This window comes from Notolepis coatsorum, assembly GCF_963971535.1.
Source record: "Notolepis coatsorum genome assembly, chromosome: 1".
NCBI lineage: Eukaryota > Metazoa > Chordata > Actinopteri > Aulopiformes > Paralepididae > Notolepis > Notolepis coatsorum.
In genome coordinates, this window is record NC_140165.1 from 53,208,428 (window position 1) to 53,224,070 (window position 15,643).

The 15,643-nt window shown below is 43.3% G+C and overlaps 1 protein-coding gene across 1 annotated transcript in view; it reads left to right on the forward strand.

Annotated features, from left to right (window-relative positions):
• The window catches only part of ahr1b (aryl hydrocarbon receptor 1b), a gene marked incomplete at both ends in the record, with an annotated part of 218,525 nt that overhangs the window by 68,407 nt on the left and 134,475 nt on the right, over nt 1-15,643 (forward strand). The gene's annotated exons all lie outside the window — the stretch shown is intronic.

Sequence of the window (15,643 nt, forward strand, 5' to 3'; positions counted from 1 at the left end):
TTTGTCATGTGTGTGTGTGTTAGAGAGAGACTAGAGCATGTATGAGAGATCCAAAAGGACAAAGATCAACACTTAAATCCAACAAGAAGAGGGTCTATACCAGAGAAACCAAAGCAGCAAGGAGCCAATGGCCGACATCAGCTAAATAGGCTAGCCAGGTACTGTGACACCAGGCCACACACAGCTTTGGCCAACGGCCCAACGCTACCCAAGCTACACAAACGACCAAGACATTCACACACAGCACATGTCGTATCTCCAAATGTTGTGAAGTAGCATATGTTTTGCCTGGAAAAAAACATCGTTATTAACAAAACATTCGGGAGGGGAAGGAAGGAAGAGTGGGGTAATGTCATGACATTTTCATTAATCTTACCTGCACAAAAGGAACGCAGGGCAAAAGGCCGCAACACAGGTCTCCACGTTGACGAAAGGCCTCTCGCTGTCGGGACAAATAAGCTATGGCCAGAGCCTTGTCATGGTGCAGGCCCGACTACATCTTCTGTCAAAGATGATGTCGTAGTCAGAGTGCCAGAACCCCCTGCTATTCTCAAGGCTAACTGATAGCATCAAACGAACGTTCCCAGCTGAAGCTAAACAGCTAACTGGCTAACAGTTAGCTCAATCAGGCACCTGGCTGTATGTAGCCGCATAGCTTGCTTCTGCGTTAGCTAATGGTTAGCACAAGCTAACAGCTAATTAGCTAACAGCTGATTGAGCTAACTGTTAGCCAGTTAGCTGTTTAGCTTCAGCTGGGAACGTTCGTTTGATGCTTGTGCTAACCATTAGCTAACGCAGAAGCAAGCTATGCGGCTACATACAGCCAGGTGCCTGATTGAGCTAACTGTTAGCCAGTTAGCTGTTTAGCTTCAGCTGGGAACGTTCGTTTGATGCTATCAGTTAGCCTTGAGAATAGCAGGGGGTTCTGGCACTCTGACTACGACATCATCTTTGACAGAAGATGTAGTCGGGCCTGCACCATGACAAGGCTCTGGCCATAGCTTATTTGTCCCGACATCTGTTCATCTGTGATGAAAAAGGGCCTCGCGGGAAGGGGGGCCTCGCAAAAAAAAATAATAAAAATAAAAAAGAAATAAAAAATAATAAATAAAAAAAAAAAAAAAATATTTTTTTTTATTTTTTTTTTGCGAGGCCCCCCTTCCCGCGAGGCCCTGTGCGACCGCACTGCTCGCACACCCCCTGAGGCGGCCCTGTGTACGGACATGCCTTCAGGAGAGGTGTTAGTTAGACAATGCGTAGGTGCATTCTTTGTGCTAAGCTAGGCTTTTTAAATGATGACGATTCTGACTTGAGTTATTTTGTATGTTACAAGAGACTTTTAAGTTTAAGTCAAGCACTTTCATATTATGTTATGTTTAAGTTTAAGTCAAGCACTTTGAATGTTGTCTGTTTAAGAAAGAGTGCAATAAATGATTTTATTGAAAAAATAAGAATCATGTGAGAGAATCGTGATCTCAATTCTTAGAGAGAAAAATCGTGATTCACATTTGAGCAAGAATCGGCCCCGCCCTACTCCAGAGGTCACGGGAGTGTCGGCTCCTTGCTTCGTGCCAGGGGTCGCCGTGAAAGGCCCTCAGATACGTATTGTCCTCCCGTCATCTCCAGTGCCTCACAGAGGAGACGCGCCTCGCGGCCAGCTGTGACGGGATTTCATTATGTTGCTGGATGTCTCATGCTGTGTCACGTCGTCCCGCGGGCTTATAGCTTATCCGCAACAGTAAGTTACTTCCGGGGTAGGCCTGATTGGCCCCGACAGGCACGTGACGCGCAACTTTCTCTGCCGCGCGGCACGCTCCGCGGAGCCGAGCGGCAGAGCTTGCGGAATTACGTAACCGTCCAAATACGCCATGACTTTCATTCGGCGCTTCAGCTCACCTGGCAGAGCAGCGGTCCTGCGATCCTGCGGTCCGTTGTTGGTGAGTTCGAATCCCATCAAATCTTTTTTTTTTTAACGTGATTTTTTTTTTAACATGTATTCTTTCTGCGGTTAAGGTTAGGCATGGTTAGGGTTAAGGTTAAGGTTAGGCATTGTTTCGGAGTTGGTTAAGGTTAGAACGGTTAAGTTTAGGCGCTGTTAAGGAGCTGGTTAAGGTTAGAGTTTGTCTTAGAGAATGGCAATATTCTTTCTATGGTTAAGGTTAAGCATGGTTAAGGTTAAGGTTAAGGTTAGGCATTGTTTCGGAGTTGGTTAAGGTTAGAACGGTTAAGTTTAGGCGCTGTTAAGGAGCTGGTTAAGGTTAGAGTTTGTGTTAGAGAATGGCAATAGACAGCCTATTTCCGCGCGACAGCTCTCAGCAGCCTCGTTGCGCGTCCTGAGTTTGCCGCGTCACGTGCCTGTCGGGGCCAATCAGGCCTACCCCGGAAGTCACTTACTGTTGCGGAACAGTTACAGGCGTCCCGCGGTGTCCTTTAGGTTATTTGTCATCGTTGGCGAAGCTGCTAAAACATTGCCTGAGTCTGGCCTCTTTTGAAAGGAAACGTTCAGAATTGTTTGTGCTACTGTAATAAATTTTTATTTAATTATTATTATTATATATTTTTTTACTTCCGTCTGAATTCTTTTGCAGATATATTTAACAGATGCCTCTTACAGGTTCCAGCTGAGAGTTATTAGCTGGAAAACACAATGGGGCCACAGCGAAAAATTTGCTGTTTGGTCTTATAACCCAAAATTGGAAGCACGTAATAAGTAGCATCAAGTCAATCCTATCCAAGTAGTATTCTTTTCAAGTAGGATTCCTTTCTTTACGATTCATTACATTGAGGATCTAGCACCCATTCTCCTGCGTTGAATTGTGAGTTGAGCGTGTTGTGTCTTGTTCTCTAACAAGAATCAAGCAAAATGTCCCTGTATGGAACATAGCTGGAGCACCTTGTGCGTTAAATCTGACATACAGTACCATGGACATCTAACACAACTATACATCACAATGCCCAAAGCATGTGTCATGAGACGAGTCAAAACCGGCCACACACACACACACCTCACACAGCGAGAGATGTATTCCAGTGAGCACAGCCATCCACAACACAGCATGCAGCAACATGACATCACACACATGCATGGATAGAGCATGTCTCTTGCATCACATTTGAAAAGCAATGACATCACAATACCGTCCAGGACAAAAAGAAAAGACATTACAAACTCCACTGCATTTCAAATGAGCTATTGTACTTTTTACTCCACTACATTCATCTGAACCCATCAGTTACTTTGAAGAAAACATGGCAAGAATGTATGAAGATGCCGCATAGTGTAGTTTAGAGCCTGCCAACTTCAACTTTAACATGACCTTTAATCAGAGTCAGTTTAACTGGACCACCTACCACTTTAACATGACCTTTAATCAGAGTCAGTTTAACTGGACCACCTACCACTTTAACATGACCTTTAATCAGAGTCAGTTTAACTGGACCACCTACCACTTTAACATGACCTTTAATCAGAGTCAGTTTAACTGGACCACCTACCACTTTAACATGACCTTTAATCAGAGTCAGTTTAACTGGACCACCTACCACTTTAACATGACCTTTAATCAGAGTCAGTTTAACTGGACCACATACCACTTTAACATGACCTTTAATCAGAGTCAGTTTAACTGGACCACCTACCACTTTAACATGACCTTTAATCAGAGTCAGTTTAACTGGACCACATACCACTTTAACATGACCTTTAATCAGAGTCAGTTTAACTGGACCACCTACCACTTTAACATGACCTTTAATCAGAGTCAGCTTAACTGGACCACATACCACTTTAACATGACCTTTAATCAGAGTCAGTTTAACTGGACCACCTACCACTTTAACATGACCTTTAATCAGTCAGTTTAACTGGACCACCTACCACTTTAACATGACCTTTAATCAGAGTCAGTTTAACTGGACCACCTACCACTTTAACATGACCTTTAATCAGAGTCAGTTTAACTGGACCACCTACCACTTTAACATGACCTTTAATCAGAGTCAGTTTAACTGGACCACCTACCACTTTAACATGACCTTTAATCAGAGTCAGTTTAACTGGACCACCTACCACTTTAACATGACCTTTAATCAGAGTCAGTTTAACTGGACCACCTACCACTTTAACATAACCTTTAATCAGAGACAGTTTAACTGGACCACATACCACTTTAACATAACCTTTAATCAGAGGCAGTTTAACTGGACCACATACCACTTTAACATAACCTTTAATCAGAGACAGTTTAACTGGACCACATACCACTTTAACATGACCTTTAATCAGAGTCAGTTTAACTGAACCACATACCACTTTAACATAACCTTTAATCAGAGACAGTTTAACTGGACCACATACCACTTTAACATAACCTTTAATCAGAGGCAGTTTAACTGGACCACATACCACTTTAACATAACCTTTAATCAGAGACAGTTTAACTGGACCACATACCACTTTAACATAACCTTTAATCAGAGACAGTTTAACTGGACCACATACCACTTTAACATAACCTTTAATCAGAGACAGTTTAACTGAACCACATACATTTAGCTGACTTTTATCCAAAGCAACTTACACGTTCTGTACAACAAGTCAGCAGGAAGGGTACAACTCTGGCAGCTAAGTAACATTGTTCGTCAAACAGTGTTGAACTTGGGTGCTACATTCTTGAGTGCATAGTAGTAAAGACAGATTAGCATAGTAGGTACGGTAGTAAGCAGGGGTGTAAAAAGTACCCAGAAATGATACATTATGAATTGAAAATGGCGGACCCTGATGTAAACAAGACAAACGTCTTTCTCTGGTCTGCATCCCCTTAACAAGTGTGTGTATTGAGCCGTACTGTATTGTACCCATTCTGCAATCTGTTAAATAAAGTTTTCATTCATTCATACTTAAGTGAAAGTATGGGTACCGTCTCAAAATATTACTCAAGTAAAAGTCAGACTATCTGGCTAAAAACACACTTGAGTAAAAGTAAAAAAGTTTCTACTTTTAAATGTACTAAAAAGTAAAAGTAAAAACATTTTTGTTGTTCCGGGTCCTCTTCATCACTCATACTATAGTTTGTGGCCATCTTCTGTAGCTTGTCACTCTGACTGTCTATTCTTCTGATAGCAGGTGTTTAATCAAAGATCCCCGCTTTCTAGTCTTGCACAAGGACTAATCAGCATGGGTATGGGCGGGTTAATTTTCCATTGATGGGGATTTTATTGGCTGTTTTTAAATAAAGTGCGGCCGCAGGATTAATAACGTTAACGTTAGTTCGGCCAGAGAAACAAATATATACGAGTAATTATAATTGTTGGACCTGCGAGATTTGTACTTTGTAGGTCTGCATTTTAAATGTAAGGAGTAAAAAGTTCGTTTTTTTTCTCTGAAATGTAATTGAGTAAAAGTACAAGTATACAAACCTAATAATACTTGAGTAAAGTACAAATCCCCAAAAACACTACTCAAGTATTGTAACAAAGTACAATTACTCAAGTACTTTACACCCCTGGCAGTAAGTTAGTAGTAGAGGTAGTCGTTTTTCTTAATTCCAGATATTGATTGAAAGTGTGTTTTTAGTGGAAAATTTGGCGGGTTTCGCCAGTCCTGACTGTGGTGGGAAGTTTCACACAATGGTGGAGCAAGGATCGAGAATAGCCTGCTTCCCTTTGATGTCCTCCCCGGAGCTCGGATGGGAGTGGGTCTGAGGCGGCTGTTGATTGCAGGAGGAGTTGGGTGGCTTCTTTTGTCAGGATTCAAGGGGCGGATCCTTCTGACGTTCTGCTCAGGAGGAATCTGCAGGTTCTGGTCGTTAAGGTGATGTGAGCAGAAAAGTTCAGCCGGTCATTAAGGACCACACCAAGGTTCTTGGCAGTCGGGGATGAAGCCACGGCTACGTTCTCCACTGTGATCCAAAGGTCGGTCAGCGGGGAGGATTTGGCCGACAGGTGAAATAACTCTGTTTTGCTTAGGTTCAATTTGAGGTGGTTGGTCGTCATCCAGGCGGAAATGTCGGACAGGCAGAGATCCGCTCAGGCACTTGGATATCTGAGGGAGGAAAGGAGAGGAAGAGTTGAGTGTCATGTTTATTGTTATTTGCACTTACAAACATACATTCTGGAATAAAAGAAGTAAAAGAAGAACAGTTCAAATGTGCAGGAAAGGTCAGAAAGCCCAAGGGCTTATAAGCAACCTCCCCTCTTAAACCTATATAGGATAACTACACAGAACCCCCCCCCCCACACACACACACACACACACACACACACACACACAGTCATCAGCATTATAGCAGTGATATGAGTCTCCTGTAGGGAGGGGGCGACAGACTGGATGAGTCTCCTGTAGGGAGGGGGCGACAGACTGGATGAGTCTCCTGTAGGGAGGGGGCGACAGACTGGATGAGTCTCCTGTAGGGGGCGACAGACTGGATGAGTCTCCTGTAGGGGGCGACAGACTGGATGAGTTTCCTGTAGGGGGCGACAGACTGGATGAGTTTCCTGTAGGGAGCGACAGACTGGATGAGTTTCCTGTAGGGGGCGACAGACTGGATGAGTTTCCTGTAGGGGGCGACAGACTGGATGAGTCTCCTGTAGGGGGCGACAGACTGGATGAGTCTCCTGTAGGGGGTGGACAGACACGGATGTTGCTCCTCTCTCAGAACAGGGATCTGACTGCCTCTGAGGCGCTAGAGTTGTCTGTCACACACCCAGGTGCTGACCTCCTCCTCGTCCTCACCGTGTGCTAATGCCTTTTCTGCATCAGGCGCAAGTGAAAAGAGAGAGTGCGCACCCCCTCCCCCCAAACCGTCTCTCCACTCTCACCCCCATCTGTAAACCCACTGCCCCTACGCCCGACTCCACCCTGCTGCGTTTACTGGAGATGGTCAGTAAAGAGAGATGGTCCCCCCTCTCACTCTCTCTCTCTCTCTCTCTCTCTCTCTCTCTCTCTCTCTCTCTCTCTCTCTCTCTCTCTCTCTCTCTCTCTCTCTCTCTCTCTCTCTCTCTCTCTCCTCTCTCTATCTCCTCTTTCAACCAAAGTGTTACTCCCTCCATCACTCTTGATCCACAACTCCCTCCTTCATCTCTCTCTCTCTGTTTCTGTCTCCCTCCTGCTAAGTGTTACTCTCTCCATCTCTCCCCTCTTTCTCTCTCTCTCTCTCTCTCTCTCTCTCTCTCTCTCTCTCTCTCTCTCTCTCTCTCTCTCTCTCTCTCTCTATTTCTCTTTAAGGTGTTACTCCCCCCATCTTTTGATTCACAACTCCCTCCACCATCTCTCTCTCTCTCGATCTGCTTCCCTCTCTCTCTCTCTTTACTCTCTCTCTCTGCTCCCCCCTCTCTCTCTGTCTGTGTGTCTCTCTCTGGGTCTCTTCTGGGTCAGCCGTCTCGTTGGATTTCTCTCCCATGATGTGATTCCTGGGTGGGGTCAGTCACGTCCTGGGCTGGAGGCAGCTGACGGTGTCTCTGCCTCACAAATGGAGTTAATTTGAAAATTAAAGGTGCTATAGATAAAGATGTATGTAGAGTAATCATTTTAAAAACATAATACATCCACAGGGCCTTTAGAAAGGTGCTGAATAAAAGTATTGCTTTTCCCCCAAAGAAATGATTGATTGATTAATACATTTATAATAATAATAAAAAATTAGCGGGTCCAAAATTAAGGGCGTTGTTTACATTTGTTGCATGCATGTATGCCCTCCCTAAATAGTAAATGGTAAATGGCTGCATTTATATAGCGCTTTTATCCAAAGCACTTTACAATTTCTTCCTCACATTTGACCCATTCACTCACACATTCACACACCGATGGCAGAGGCAACCATGCAAGGTGCCAACCTGCTCATCAGGAGCAATTAGGGGTTAAGTGTCTTGCTCAAGGACACTTCGACACACTGCCCGGGAGCAGCGGGAATTTAACCGGGAACCTCTGGATAACCAGACGACTGCTCTACCTACCGAGCCACTGTCGCCCCCCCTCCCTACTTCCCATTTCCCAATGTGGAATGCACCTGATTGGATAATTGACATCAAAGCATGCATAAAATGTATAATTAATAAGTTAATTGTCTGTTGTATTTGCTATACTGGGTATTACCCAATGTCATTAGGTATCGGGCTATGCTTAGTAACACCCAGATTAACACTCTTGTATTAGAGGCACATTTTTCCAAAGTTCAATTCACCATCATATCAATTCAAACAAATCTTTGTTCTTTTTTTACATTTGACTGGCAGTTTGGTAGTTAAGTGCATTTTATTTTTTTTCTAATTTGAATACAATTAAAATATTGACATCGGGGCGGCTGGGTGGCGCAGCGGACAAGGCGCTCGTCACCAACGAAGCCGGTGGGTGGGTCTGGGTCGTTGTGGACAGCGACTCCTACAGTTCGGTTGGGGCGCCTGCACAGCGAGGGAATTATCTAAGAGAGGTAGTGTGACCTTCCACACGTTACACTCTCCCAGGGAGAGTCCGCGCTGCCAGGTGAAAAGAAGTGGTGGGCTGGGTACACATGTGTCGGAGGAAGCATGTGATAGTCTCTGCCCTCCCGGACCGACAGTAGGGGGTAGAGTGCGCAACGACCAGGAAGGGGATTGGGAATTGGCATAACGAAAACATTTAAAATATTGACATCGGTGCCGACAGTCCTAGTGCAGTATTTACATTAAGAGACCCCCACACACGCACGCACACACACACACACACACACACACACACACACACACACACACACACACACACACACACACACACACACACACACACACACACACACACACACACACACACACACACACACACACACACACACACACACACACACACACACACACACACACACACACACACACTAGAGAGGCCTTTAACCTAGAACTGGGGAGCTTGGACTGGTCAGATGAGCTCAGTGGTACACAGGTTGAAGAAACATGGCTTGGATTCAAAACCAAATTCACAGCAATACTCAACAACATGGCACCGATAAGAACCACCAGGGTTAAAAATCGCGCTGAGGCATGGATGCACACTGAAATACTGGCCGCTATGAAAACCAGAGACAAAAAATGCTCTGAACTTCATAAAAGTCAGACAAAGCTTTCCAAAAGCTCAAACAGTGAACTCCAAGCCCACGTGGTTGAACAAAAAATCCAAAGAAACAGACTAAGAAATGACGTAAACACCATGATCAGAACCGCAAAAAGAAATTTCATCAACGACAAAACTGAGGAAAACAAAAACAAACCCCGCGAACTTTGGAAATTACTCAATAATCAACTAGGCTGCAGTAAAAAACTTAAAACCAGATTCTCAAACATAAACATAAAGACGGACAACACGCTCATCACAGACAAGCTGGATGTAGCCAATTACTTAAACATCTTCTTCACAAACATAGCCACAACACTGGTAAACAAACTACCCTCCCACTCAGGGCATTATGGGGTAGAACACATAGTAGCATACTACAAAAACCTAGGGGTCCACAAAGACGACTTCAAACTTGAAATGGTAACAACCGATGAGGTACTCAAAAAATTGAGCGCCCTCCAACCTAACAAGGCCACTGGCCATGACAACATCCCCTCCAAATTCCTCAGAGACGCAGCAGCCGCCATCACCCCAGTCATCACACACATAATAAACCTCTCTATAAAACAGGGGCACGTCCCCAAGGACTTCAAAATTGCGAGAGTGACCCCTCTACACAAAAAGGGCAGCAAATTAGACCCAGGCAACTACCGCCCTGTTTCTATTCTTACCTCCATCTCGAAAGTCATGGAGAAAATAGTCTACGAACAGGTCGAAAAGTACCTGGCGGAAAAAAACCTAATCTACGAATTCCAATCTGGCTTCAGAACGTCCCACTCCACTGACACATGCCTCCTCTATTTGAACGACCACATCAAACAAGAGGTGGACGCTGGCAAATACTGCGGCATGGTCATGCTGGACCTACAAAAGGCCTTCGACACTGTCAATCACTCCATTCTAATGGACAAGCTAAAAGCAATTGGTTTTGATAGCCTATCAGTGAGCTGGATGCAATCCTACCTGGAGGGGAGAGAACAGATGGTAGAGGTAAACGGTACTCTATCCCCCCCCCTCACAGTGAGCTGTGGTGTTCCACAAGGAAGCATACTAGGACCGCTACTCTTCCTAATTTATGCAAATGACATGTCGTCAGCCTGTGACTGCAACTTGTTCCTGTTTGCGGACGACTCAGCCCTGCTGGTCTCTGACAAGAACAAATTGCAGGTTGAAAAAACCCTCAGCACGGAACTAGGCAAAATCTGCATATGGCTCGCTGATAACAAACTATCATTACACATGGGCAAAACAGAGTCCATTCTCTTCGGTTCAAATAACAAACTCAGCAAGACCGACGGCTTCTCAGTTACAGTGGGTGACAATATTGTCACAAGGAAAGACGAAATTACCTACCTGGGTTCCATCCTAGAGGCAAATCTTTCCTGTGACAAAATGGCATCCAATGTAATAAAAAAAGTCAACCAACGAACTAGATTCTTGTACCGGATCTCCTCTCTGGTAAACAAGAATACCCTGAGGACTCTGGCAGGAGCACTCATTCAAGGGTACTATGACTATGCGTGCACCTCATGGTACCAAAGCACCTCAAAGGCGCTTAAAACAAAATTACAAACATCACAAAACAAACTGGTCAGACTACTACTTGACCTGAACCCCAGAACCCACCTCACCCCTGCCCACTTTGCCAACCTAGGATGGCTTAGAGTAGACGACAGAGTACAGCAACTTGCAATGGGCCTGGTCTACAAGATACACTATACGACCGGGGTGCCCATGTACATGTCAAAATACTTCCCAAAGGTCAGTGAATACCACAACCACTACACCAGAGGAAGCTCAACAAATCATGTTAAACCCAGATTCGGCTCAAACAAGGGACTAAACACGTTTCGCAATTATGCCACAACAATGTGGAACGCCCTACCCAAAGCTGTAAAGGAATGTGAATCCCTGCCCACATTCAAAACCGCTCTTAAAGAGCACCTACGGGAGGCTGCAATTCGAAACTGGCCACCGTAAATGCCCAAAACCCCCACCACCTCCTAATAGACAGTCTCCTCCCCACCGCATGTATATATTCCCTCCCCGCCGGATGTATATTACCCTCCCACCCACCCACCCCCTCCTAATGTACAGTCCCCTCCCCATCATATGTATATACTCTGTCAGGATCTAGGGGTAACAGTACTGTATATTTGAACACCGCCTATGTCACAAATGTATCAGTACTAAATACCTATATGTCCCTATGCCATAAATGTCATGTATGTTATGTATGTCATAAATGTCTATATGAATTGAAAATGGGGGACCCTGATGGAAACAAGACAAACGTCTTTCTCAGGTCTGCATCCCCTTAATAATTGTATGTATAGAGCCGTACTGTATTGTACCCATTCTGCAATCTGTTAAATAAAGTTTTCATTCATTCATTCATTCACACACACACACACGCACACACACACACATGACTAAAAAGATCGACTGTAATACTTGTGGATTTTGTGGACTAAGTGATTGGTTGATTTGATCTGTACAATTGCATTTCCCATAAACAATCATGCAGCCTTTCTAGTGCTTACCAGATAATAGATGTGTCAAATCTAGTGCTGACCAGAGATGTGCTCATCATTCTAAATCTAGTGCTGACCAGAGATGTGTTTATCATTTTAAATCTAGTGTTTAACCGGAGATGTGCTCATCATTTTAAATCTAGTGTTTAACCGGAGATGTGCTCATCATTTTAAATCTAGTGTTTAACCGGAGATGTGCTCATCATTTTAAATCTAGTGTTTAACCGGAGATGTGCTCATCATTTTAAATCTAGTGTTTAACCGGAGATGTGCTCATCATTTTAAATCTAGTGTTTAACCGGAGATGTGCTCATCATTTTAAATCTAGTGTTTAACCGGAGATGTGCTCATCATTCTAAATCTAGTGTTTAACCGGAGATGTGCTCATCATTTAAAATCTAGTGTTTAACCGGAGATGTGCTCATCATTTTAAATCTAGTGTTTAACCAGAGATGTGCTCAACATTTTAAATCTAGTGTTTAACCGGAGATGTGCTCATCATTTTAAATCTAGTGTTTATCAGAGATGTGTTTATCATTTTAAATCTAGTGTTTATCAGAGATGTGCTCATCATTTTAAATCTAGTGTTTATCAGAGATGTGTTTATCATTTTAAATCTAGTGTTTATCAGAGATGTGTTTATCATTTTAAATCTAGTGTTTACCAGAGATGTGTTTATCATTTTAAATCTAGTGTTTACCAGAGATGTGTTTATCATTTTAAATCTAGTGTTTACCAGAGATGTGCTCATCTGAGATGTGTTTATCATTTTAAATCTAGTGCTGACCAGTAGGGATGCACAATATATTGGTGACCATATCTGTATCGGCCGAGGTGTTTTTTTCATATATTGGTCCAATGTGCAAAACTGGGCCGATGTGAACAACTGATGATTATTTATCTGTGTAGCTGCCGTTGGGCCATAACAGAGATGTTAATATTGATTATTGGTATCAGCCAAAACTGCCATATCAGTGCATCCCTACTTAAAGGATATAGCTCATTCAGCATGGTAAAAAAGAAAAACATTGGTGTGACATTGGACTGAGACCAGACTGGGTGATAAATGGACTAGAAGGTAATATTTGATTTGATTTGATCTGTATTTATCTCGAACATTTCAACCATACAACAAACACACAAATTTGTAATAACAAAAACAAAAAATACAAATAAAATAAAATATATCTTCCTAGACATGGAAGCAATAATCAGCATACTGTAGCTCAAGACAATGGTTTTGTTCGAGAAGGGACAGAATCAAGCCAAGCTTATCTGGTCCTGCCCCTTCCTTAATATCATATTAATATGTAATAAGTTATCTATCAATATCAAAAAGAATATACCTATCTACAGCAAGAGATAATATATATATATAATATCACCTGGTTTAGTTGTAGAACCACTGGAGCAAGTCAACATGGACCATGTGCAGCATGATTTCAACATCAAAGGACATACAGTGGATGGAATCGTTGTTTAGAATCAGCTGTTTCCAGCACGGAGAGCACAGTGACTACTTAGTGAGCTGGCGTCCTGTCATGGTGGAGCAGCATTTCACCCTTGATGCGTTCTGACGTTCACAGCAGCTCTTTATAAACATTATTACAGCCCCCCCCCCCCCCCCCCCACACACACACACACACTCTTTACTAGTCGTTTGTATGCTCTCTCTCTTTCTCTCGTGCTCACTGTCTCTCTCTCCCCTTCCCTCACTCTCCCACTCTGTCTCTGTATCTCTTTCTCTCTCCCTTCCCTCGCTCTCCCACTCTGTCTCAAATTGAGGATATTAAAATATATATATTTTTTAAACAATTAGATAATTTTTTTGCATGATTAAAAACGAAGGTTCGAACATCCGTTCGAAAAACCCTCTACTGGGTTTTACTGTAATCTACTGGGTTTTACTGTAGTCTACTGGGTTGTACTATAATCTACTGGGTTGTACTGTAATCTACTGGGTTGTACTATAATCTACTGGGTTGTACTGTAATATACTGGGTTTTCCTTTAATCTACTGGGTTGGTTGTACTGTAATCTACTGGGTTTTCCTTTAATCTACTGGGTTGTACTGTAATCTACTGTGTTTTACTGTAGTCTACTGGTAGCCTACTGGTTTTTGTGGCCTAGAGAGTTTTTCAGTAACGACTGGCCAGCAAGCAAGTGCACAGCAGCCTAATGCCCTAAGGGCTTAACCCTTTCACTGCCGCACTACCAAACGGTTAACCCTTTCACTGTGACAATACACAGAAGGTGAACCCTTTCACTGCCACCGTGGCGACCGTCGGTTGTGTGATAGTAAAAAGGGTTAACCTTCTGTCGTGTGGCAGTGAAAGGGTTAAACCATAACCCACCGTCTCTCCGTCATCCTCTTTACACGGTCCTCATTGGTGGTCTATTCTCGAAGACACTCTGATGTCACGAGACCGCCGCCATCTTGGTATAGGGGGACCATACGGATTTCTACCATCAAATGCATGCGTTGAGGTTCGTTTTTATTACATGTTTTATCACATTCTTGTTCATTTCATAACATTTTCATACGATTTGTTTTGAAAATATTGAGGCCAACATGGCATTTCACTATTTCGAAAGCCTTTCTGGTGATTCTAAGGCGAGATATGAGTCAAAGATCTCCCCCTGATTGACTTGACATAATGTCCATACAAAACACCTGCAGACATGGCCATCTCTCGAATACCCAAATTGAAGCTGCTGTGTTACGTTTTGTACTAATAACGAACACAGAAATCCAAATCGCAAGTTTTATATAATACCAACTGATGCATCACGGAGGAAAAAGTGGCTGGTGGCTAACGTTCGGCTAACTCGCTCTGTGTTGTGGTCGTGGTAGCTACATGCTAAGCTAACGTTAATTACATAATATCGAACCGATAGGAGCTTATCTTATCTAATCTTACGTGGTGGTACCACGTGTGCCACTACCCGATCAAACATCCACGTAAGATTAGATAAGATAAGCTCCTATCGGTTCGATATTATGTAATTAACGTTAGCTTAGCATGTAGCTACCACGACCACAACACAGAGCGAGTTAGCCGAACGTTAGCCACCAGCCACTTTTTCCTCCGTAATGGTATAAAACTTGCGATTTGGATTTCTGTTTTTGTCATTAGTACAACGCGTAACACAGCAGCTCTTTGGCATTGTGAAGGACTGAAGAAAATTCCGCTTGATAGTCTTTAATTTGGCGCTTTAACGATCCGTTTCTGCACTAAATGAACCGTACACAATGTACGAGGCGGGGCAGTTACCCCCCACGCTGCAGTTGCCTAGCAACAACAGGCAGGAAGTTGACTTCGAGAATAAGAGACTCCATTAAATGATGTGGCTATTAGGGTTGGGGAGAAAAATATTGATCTTTTTTCAGTAGATGTGTGAAGAACTTCACTAAATGTTATTTATAGCCCACCTCCTGTCCTGCAGACATTTCTAGTTTGCCTCGCGTTGAGTTTCCGCTGACATCTCAGTTGACCAAATTACATCTTTTGACAACAGTGACAGGTGCTGCCCTCCTTGAATCCAGCAGCATCAAGCCAAATTGAATTGATATTGAATTGAATTGAATAAAAATGTAATCGATGTTGGTAATCAGTGCCGATACCCAGTCGTAGTGCCTGTTCTTCCAGCTTCCAACATTCCATTCCAATACTGATGTGGTATAAGGAGGTAGCTTACCAGTATGGGCCTTAAGAATGAACAAATACTAATGTTTGTTGCGCCTCTCCGTCAGAGAGGACCAACCAACCTTCTCATAAAGGACACTGTGATGAGTGTTGTATCTATCATTATTAGTGATGAATCTGAGGGCAGAGTGATTTAAGGGTTGAGGTCGCAGCATGCCTATAAATTACATCACCATAGTCCAGGACTGATAAGGAAACAGCTTCGACAACTCTCTTCCTACTAATCAAAGGAAAGCTGGTTCTGCTTCTATATAGGAAGCCAATTTTCCGTCACAACATGGAGGCAAGGTTGTCCACATGGAATTTAAATGTAAATGTCT